A 5,737-nucleotide genomic window follows, 5' to 3' on the forward strand; every position below is an offset into this window, starting at 1 on the left:
AAGAAAAAAGATGGTGGTGGGTTAAGATGGAACTACACAGGTATTTTTATTTAGAAAACATGTTGAAGACTAATTCAGAAGTTGTTACGAAGACTAAGAGATTTTATCATTATGTCCTTTGACCTGACTAATAACCTACAAAGTTTATGAATCAAACGAAGTGAGTGTTCATGAGACTATCTCAAAACGGTCAACATTGTCATCTTTGACGATATACAAGCATGTACCAACATGAAGGTAGGTTAAGAGGAACACCTAAAGAGAGCTCGTACAGTCTTAAGAGTGCACCAATTGTACACCAAGTTCTTGTAGCGCAAGTTTTTGGCTGTAGGAAGAGGCCTTTCTAGGTCGCGTGGTACTGAGTAAGGGTATCAAGTATACCATGCAACATACATGTTCAGAGGCGTACTGCCTTAAAGAGTATCAAGTACACATGTCGCATACATGCTCAGGGGCATGACACATTTTAGAAGAAAAGTGTCTTGAAGATTCTCAATATCGAGGAACAGCTAGTGACGTAGTCCCAGTTCAAAGACGCCTACTTAATGAAGTACTATCCATTTGTATCCAAGCTCATGAATTAAGTAGCCTTCCTTGAACCGTTTTAGGGTGAGAAGACAATTAGACAATACGACCTAGTGCTTAATAGTCTTGCAAGGTTTGTGCTAGAGTTGGTCCATACAAGGTTTGCAAGGTTTGTGCTAGAGTTGGTCATCGTGGGTCTCGTGTACGAGATCCTGAACTTGAGATAGCCAGACACAGAAACATTGCGCAATGAAATAATGATTGACATGCTCACTTGGATTAAAGCCTATAGAGTCAATGTGAATATGTAACACCCGCTCATCGTCAACGCGATTCACAGGAGTTACTACTGACCTCGATAATAAACTCCGACAACCAATGATAAATTTCAAAAAAAATGTTTCCAAAAACATCAAGTAAAACATTTAAAACGAGTGCTATTTAAACTTAAAACAACCGAAGTAGATTCTTGACAGCGAAAGCATAAGTACACAAAACAGACACAGACATGGATTCCCAAATAGTTCCTAGCCCGCTGGTCTCGCCCTCGTCCTCGGTTGGCCTGCATCAACTAAATCTGGAAAGAAAAGTTAAAAATAATTTTGATGAGTAATTAAATTACCCAGTAAGTAGCCAACTTTATCTTTCATGAATTCATAACTAATCTTTCCAGGTGTTTTTAAATTTTATTCGTCATTGACTCCTAGTTTCTCTTACTAGGGTCATCTGTTCATTAATGAGGTATCTCAGCTACCTCCAGCTTAGCATAGCAAATGTTTTTAAGTTTTATTCGACATTGACTCCTAGCTTCTCTTACTAGGGTCATCTATTCATTAATGAGGTATCTCAGCTACCTCCAGCTAGGTTACTGACTCTCTCTCGATATGCTTATCTAGAATTTTCGGACTCGTATGTAAGACTCGCTCTCGGTCAAATACGGCCCGTCTACTAATTGCTCTGGCGGCCTGTTTATCTCATATACCAACGGTCAGGAGTACTCATGCTCCCTGACTTAGCACACAGCGCGTTGGCCAGGAACTCCGCGGGAATTAGTAGACTATCATACTCATATAAATAAGCCATAGCTCAACAACCAATAAGCATATCTTAGAGTCATAACCTTTCTATTAACATGCATAACATACTCACAGTTACTGCATGTTTTCATACATGTATCATGTTCAACACATAGAACATTCTGACAATCATTTATATCATGCTTACATCACAGGCAAGCAGTCACAATATACAATAAACACTCAATATCATCAAAGCTCATCATAACATATTAAGCTCTTAATCAGGTAAACAACATACTCACATGTTGTAAAACAAGATAAGAACTAGTCCAAAGGTCGATACGCTACTTACCTGGTTTCGAATCCCTTTCTCTCTTGATTGTACATTTAATAGGGTATTTCAACACAATTCCTTCCGATTAGACCTATATTTCACCATTTTCAAGGTAAGTATAGGTCAATCTAGGTAGAACAGGTCAAAACAAATCGAACGGGACAAACCGGGAACCCAAAATGATGCTTCACGCGCCCTCACGCGCCCTCACATCCTCGGTGTGTCTGTCCCACGCGCCAGGAGCACGCCCAGTCGCACACCCAGTCGCGGCCCCTCACGCGCTCCTTCTTCTTCCTTGCGTTTTCTGAAATTTTCCCATCTTTTCTGTTAATACCTACTATATCCCGAAGCCATATCTTCCTTCTACGATTCGAATTTCATCCTGATTCCTTCTACAAATTTATAGATCTCCTTATTACGATTCTAACAAGCCCTATTTCATAACTCATTATACAATATGAACCAAGATATCGAGATTTAAAGGTTCGGTGATATGGGTTTTTCGTTACCTTTGCGACAACCGCTTAAATCAGCTTAGTTCAGAGCTTCAATGGCTGAAAAGCCTTCACAATCGTCTCCCCATCCTCAGGTTTGCACGTTGTCACAACAAACGCCAAAGAACCTTAAGGTTTTGCCGGAAAACACGGATTATAACATTCTCTGTTTTCTGTTTCCCTCTTCCTCTGTTTCTTCGATAATATTTGGTGCTTCCTCGTCGGCCTTGCCAACGCCAACCACCACCACCATCCATAACACTAACACAAAATAAAACCACCCTTCTTCATCCCACACCTCCATCTTCCTCTCTTTTCTTTCTTTTCCCTTCAATCCACCTGTCCATTCTTCCGTTCTCCATGGCAGCAGCTTCAAGCTGCTGCTGTCTTTTTCTTTTCTTTTCTTTTCTTTCTTTTTTTTTTTTTTTTAATTAATTAATTTATTTTTATTTTTATTTAATTTATTTATTTATTATTTTCGGGTTATTACAATTCTACCCTCCTTTTAAAAACTTTCGTCCTCGAAAGTTCCTAACTCTAGGAACAAATGTCAATATTCGAGTTTTAACTCTTCTTGTTCCTAAGTAGCTTTCCAAAATTATTGCTTCTTTCATAAAAATTTAACGGAGGTAATGTCTCTACTACACAAAAATTTCATCTCCCGTGTCAAAATCTTAATAGTCTGTTCTCCGTAGCTTAGATTCTCTTCCACGGTAAATCTTTATAACGAAGAACATACATAGGATCTTCAGTATATTTACTTAACATCGAAACATAAAAAGCATTATGTACAGCTTCTAATGCTAGTATGTAGGCTACTGGCCCAACTCTTTCGAGAATCACAAAAGGTCCAATAAAACGTTGGCTAAGTTCTCCCCTCTTACCATATTAAACTCTAGATTTCAAGAATAGGTGCGATCTTCAGGAACACGTGGTCCCCCACGTCAAACTCTAGGTCCTTCCTTCTAACATCAGCATAACTCTTCTGACGACTTTGAACGATCAGAATTCTTTTCCTAATCTTCTGTATCGCCTCATGGGCCATTCGTAACAAGTTTGGACCCAACTACTATTTTCTACCTACCTCATTCAAATAAATCGGAGTTCGACACTTCCATCCATAACATGTCTAAAAAAGAATCATCGGAATGGTTGTCTGAGAACTATTGTTATGGGCAAATTCAACCAGATATAGGTAGGTGCCACAACCGCCAGCAAAATCATGTACACATGTCCTCAAGAATTTGATTTAATCTCTCAGTATGTCCATCTGTTTGAGGATGAAACGTTGTACTAAACTTCAATTGTGTACCTTTTGTCAACTGAATACGTAGACTTCCCTCATATAAAATGAAGAGTCTTAATTAATCTAAGAGGTTTCTGTCTAGGTGCCTTAACTTGTTGACAAGGTAAACACCTACTCACACATTCAGCAACGTCTTTCTTCATCCCAGGCTACCAAAAGCATGTCTTTAGATCCTGATTTATCTTAGTGACACCGAAATGTACAGTATCGAGAGACTCATGTGCCTCACATAGAATCTTTCTCTTGATCTCTACATCGCTTGGCACACATGTTCAATTTCGCCATTTCAAACATCCATCACCTGTTATCAAGAAATCCGTGATTTGTTCAGTCTCAAGTTGCTTCACAACTTTTGAAAAATAAGGGTCCCTCTGCTGACCTTGAATAATTTGTTGCTGCAACGTCAGACAGATAGTCATAAGAGCTAGCTGAGCTCCCCAACTAACACAGCTATCTGAGCTCGTTCAAACTCCATCTGAATTGTTGGGTTGGCTCATCAACATTGCAGATGAGTGAGCTGTCTTACGACTCAAGGCATCAACTACCACATTAGCTTTACCAGGGTGATGTAGGATCTCCAAATCATAATTTTTCACTATCCCAACCATCTATGCTGCCCCATGTTAAGCTCTTTCTGTGTCAATAGATATTTGAGACTCTTATAATCTGTATATGCTTGTATTCACTATACAGATGATGTCTCCATATTTTTAGGGCAAACATCACAACAGCTAATTCTAAATCATGAGTTGGATATGCGTTCATCATCCCTCAACTGTCGAGAGGTATAAGCGATAGCTTTCTTGTTCTACACAAGTACGCAATCCAACCCATTCTTAGAGGCATCACTAAAAATTACTAGATTCGCGATACTGTCGTGTACATTGGGCATCAGGGTTGACGCTAGTCTTTCCTTGAGTTCCTAAAAGCTATTTTCACAAGCTCGGCTTCAATTAAATTTCTTTCCCTTTCGGGTTAACTGAGTCAAAGGCGTTGTAACCTTTGCGAAGTCTTTAGTAAAGGGCCTGTAATATCCGGCTAAACCCAGGAAACTTCTCACCTCAATAACTGTAGTTGGTTGAGCCCAACCTATAACTGTCTCCACCTTTGCTGGATTGACAGCTTTACCATCCTTGGATACCACATGACCAAGGAATACTACCTTCAGAAACCAAAATTGACATTTCGAGAATTTGGCATATTGTCTTTGTTCACGTAGAACTAACAAAACTTTCCTCACATATTCTACATGTTCATCATTTGTCTTGGAATAAACCAAGATATCATCAATGAACACGATGACAAAAGAATCCAGAAAATCCTGGAATACACGATTTATCAGCTCCATAAACACTGCGGTGGCATTAATCAAGCCAAAGGACATCACGACAAACTCATAATGCCCATACCGAGTACGAAAAGCCGTCTTCGGTATGTCCTCTTCTTTGACTCTTATCTGGTGATAACCAAAACGAAGATCAAGCTTCGAAAATACCGCTGCCCCTTGAAGCTGGTCAAATAAGTCATCAATTCGCGGCAAGGGATACTTATTTTTTAATGGTCACCGTATTCAGCTCCCTATAATCAATACAGAGACGGAGTGTACCGTCCTTCTTCTTCATAAACAACACTAGAGCTCCCCACGGTGACACACTAGGTCGTATAAACCCCTGGTTCAACAATTCTTGCAGTTGCAATTTCAACTCTTTCAATTCGGTGGGGGCCATCCTATAAGGAGCTTTATAGATAGGTGTCATCCCCGGGTTCAAGTTCAATGTCAAAGTTGACTTCCCACTCTGGTAGCAAACCAGGTAACTCATCAGGGAAGACATCCAGGAACTCATTCATCACAGGTACAGCTAATACATCTGTATCAACTCGTCTCACTTTTGCCACACTAGCCAGGAATGCCACAGCATCATGACTAATCAACTTCCTAGCCTTTAGAGGAATTATTGTCTAGGGAACACTTCCCGGCTTCGTAACCTGAAACCAGAAGCTCTTTCCCATCGGGAGATGAAAACTATCTTCTTCTTATAACAATCGATACTGGCATGAT

At 39.8% G+C, this 5,737-nt stretch overlaps 1 long non-coding RNA gene across 3 annotated transcripts; it reads right to left on the minus strand.

The window, feature by feature from the left end:
- Positions 1-887: 887 nt before the first annotated feature.
- On the minus strand, positions 888-5,737 carry LOC147790147 (uncharacterized). 3 transcript variants are annotated; one of them, XR_015422819.1, is made up of 5 exons: positions 4,058-5,736; positions 2,388-3,979; positions 2,046-2,182; positions 1,897-1,969; positions 888-1,102 (listed from the first exon to the last, which is right to left on the minus strand). It is a non-coding gene; the product is annotated as an uncharacterized LOC147790147 (long non-coding RNA). The 3 variants fall into 3 exon arrangements; XR_015422820.1 differs by having other exon boundaries at positions 1,897-2,270; positions 4,058-5,737; XR_015422818.1 differs by having other exon boundaries at positions 1,897-2,182.

This window comes from Cucurbita pepo, chromosome 11, assembly GCF_057944985.1.
Source record: "Cucurbita pepo subsp. pepo isolate OVF chromosome 11, ASM5794498v1, whole genome shotgun sequence".
Taxonomy (NCBI): Eukaryota; Viridiplantae; Streptophyta; class Magnoliopsida; order Cucurbitales; family Cucurbitaceae; genus Cucurbita; species Cucurbita pepo.